The 3,245-nt window shown below is 40.9% G+C and overlaps 1 long non-coding RNA gene across 1 annotated transcript; it reads right to left on the bottom strand.

Moving 5' to 3' along the window:
* Window positions 1–992: 992 nt before the first annotated feature.
* LOC309480919 lies at window positions 993–2,391 on the bottom strand. The gene is made up of 3 exons (XR_014199810.1): window positions 2,125–2,391; window positions 1,636–1,767; window positions 993–1,122 (listed from the first exon to the last, which is right to left on the bottom strand). It is a non-coding gene; the product is annotated as an uncharacterized lncRNA (long non-coding RNA).
* Window positions 2,392–3,245: the final 854 nt, after the last annotated feature.

Raw genomic sequence — 3,245 nt, forward strand, 5'->3', positions numbered from 1 at the left:
CATGGTTCGAAATGTGCTGCACCAATAACAAAGATATGTCTGATTAAAGAGACTGAGATTGAGAAGGACTGATGGTAAAGACCAGATCCCACCATGTGCCATGTTCTGGACACCTTTGGCCCAAACAAAAAAAAAAGGGTGTAATGTATATAGCTCCTTTCATTATTTATTTAAAAAAAATTTGGGTAATTGTTATGTTACATAAGACAATTAGGGGCCAGTGTGTAGGAACCATTTATGTTTGCATAATATTTTTTTGTTTGGATAGATTTATATTAGTATTTGGGACACTGGGTGACAGTGATTAGATGCACATGGTTGTATATAATGGGGCATAGGTGACAGGAAGTGATAGCCACAGGTAGGGGGAGCACACACAGTTCTCACCAGACCACAGATTACACGCAAACAACTGGAAACAAGATATGAAATCAACTGGCATGTTCATCTGTTTGCACAATTTATTACAATAAACCACAACTGCAATAATCTCTGTGTCTGCGTAAAAACTTCACCCCTACCTGTGCATGATGGCAAAGATATGGTTAAAAAAAAAAAGATAAGGATTGCCAAAACACAGAGGATGAAACTTCTGTTGACACAGAGGATAACCACATGTATCCACAGAAATGGAGAAGTATTTTTGTTGTACCAAAAACTCCAATCAAGCAAAAACATTTCATTAAACAAGATTTATTTGGTGATAAACAGGGAACATTCAATACGAATAAAGCACTGAAATAATCTTCAAAAGAACTTGAGCATGAGTTCGGCAAAATCAATGTCACGATTCACATCGGCGACCGTGACCGCCGTGGCCGTTGTGGCGACCGTGGCCGCCGTCGTTGGCGCGACCGCCATGACCATCGTGGCGACCATGGCCGTATTGGCGATAGTGACCACCGTGGCGACCATGGCCATATTGGCGATAGTGACCATCGCGGCGACCATGGCCGTATTGGCGATCGTGACCGCCGTTGCTGCCGTGGCCGCTGTCGTGGTCGTCGTGGCCACCGCGGCGATCGTGACCGCCATGGCCAAGGTGTACAGCCCACTCTGGCCCACTTGGCGGTTCGGCCGCAGGCTTCACTACAGGCTTCGGCGGTTTGGCCACAGGCTTCACTGCAGGGATACAGATCATCTTTAGTCTTTAGTCCTTTCAGTGGCATTCAGCACAAAACTCAAATCATGAATAACAAGTGTTACAGAGTGAATTGCATTTTAAATAATCTTTATTCATTTTGTAAAGCTATTCTGTGAAACTGTGCTATATGTACTAAATTTCAGGTACTTTTGTCATGGAGCAGGATATGACAACAGAATTATAAAAAAATACACTGGGAAGGGGAGCACAATTTCCTCCTCCTGTTTTGGTGCTTGGACACTCTCCTGGCTTGTTATGTTTTCTGTCATGTGTCTTCATAACATCACTGAATGCTGAAGGTCTCATTTACTGTTTGAATATAAATAATTATATATAGTTCAGTCGTTCTACTTCAAAGTTTCATGTTTAGTTCAACGTGTTACTTGCAGTTTCTTTGCAATTATTTGTGAAGTTTACTAGCAACGTCTGAGTGAAAATTCTCAGCGTTTCTTTTGGGAGACCTCTAGCATCCATCATTAATTGAAACTCACTGAAAACAGGCGGCACACACGCGGGCCCACAGGGAAATTGACAGCATTTATGTCCTCCAGAGCAGTCTCTATCAGAAGTACATCCTCGTTTAGACGGCACGACCGTCAGCGTCACCGGACACTGACCGGACTCTACAGAAGAGGATTGTTAAAAGGGACCAGGGAGTGTTGTAACAGTTTCAGTGTTTAGAAGTCAGGGCTTTTGAAATATAGGTCTCAAAACTTGAAAATATGCATATTTATCTGCTTAAAGTCCAGAATAAATTCCATTCATCAATAAACTGTCAATCAGTTTTAAAGACAGAGTAGCGGGGTGTGTAATAAAGCCTAAGCACAATGCAGATAGACATAGACAGTTAATGTGTATTCCAATCGATTGACTATTGCAACTAAATGTACTGTAGCTACACGTTCAAAAGAAGTCATATTTTGTAAGGCACTTATTTATGCATTTCTTCAGACTGTAATGAAGCTAAAAGATCTTCTCACCTGCGACTCCAGCGAGTGTTGTGCACAACCATGCAGACAGGCACAATAAAACAACTCTCAACGAGCAGTACACTCGAGCTGTCATCCTCTCGACCTGTGATCTCACAACGAGCTCTGCTGCAAAACACGCTGAATTAGTCAGTCAGGAGGAACAGTAAGGCACACAGAACTACACTGGAAACATGTGCTGCTGAATCCTGCAATATAAATCGCTGTATAAAAGTTTCTGAAAACGCGTTTTTAAAGATCCAAGGAGGTCTGGGTAACTCCAACCCTGATCAAACACACCTGCCTGTAGCTTTCTAGTAGCCTCATCTTGAAGACCTTGATTAGCTTGTTCAGGTGTGTTTGATTAGGTTTGGAGGAACGGAGCGCTGCGTTCACGCCAGATGTCGTAATAATAACCGTAATTAGTATTATGACCAATGCCTTGTCCAAATACCCACACTTGCCAAATACCCACTTGTCTACTTGCATGACGTATTTCTTCTATTTGGCCCAAGTGTTCAAGTAGGCGTAAAGACTGCAAGTGTAGAACTTTTGATTACTCGATTGGACACACTTATAATCTTGCAAAAAATGCAAGTGTTTACAGAGCTTTTATTTCTTATTTTCAATGCTTTACATTTAAAAAAAAAAAATCTAAACCTAACCCTGTTCAGTAGTGGTGAGCAGATCGAGGCTTCGTGAAGCAATGAAACAGTTGAACCAAATGGGCCATATTGTTTCGAGGCTTCGAATCAATCCGACACCTGTCTCAACGGTGACACCTAGTGGTCACTTGCAGGTGTTGATCTGAAACAACCTTGACAAGCCATTAAAAAAAATATTTTTTATTTTTTATTATTGTATTTTTCTAATATGTGAAGCTTGTAACCTGTAGGCTCCTCACTGTGCATAATGTTATTTTGGTCCTGCAAAATGAATATTAATAAAAGAAATCAAGCCACAATGTCTCACTTTTTTTGAGATTTTTATTAAAAAATATGAATTTCTCTGCTGTGGAAGGACTTAGCCTACTTCTTTTTTTACAGATAATGTCTCCAGCCTTTGAAAAAATCCTCTCACAAGGGACACTTGTTGCTGGCATGCAAAGATATTTTTTAGCAAGGACATACAAA

The sequence above is a fragment of the Leuciscus leuciscus genome (genome assembly GCF_965113295.1).
Source record: "Leuciscus leuciscus genome assembly, chromosome: 1".
Lineage (NCBI taxonomy): Eukaryota > Metazoa > Chordata > Actinopteri > Cypriniformes > Leuciscidae > Leuciscus > Leuciscus leuciscus.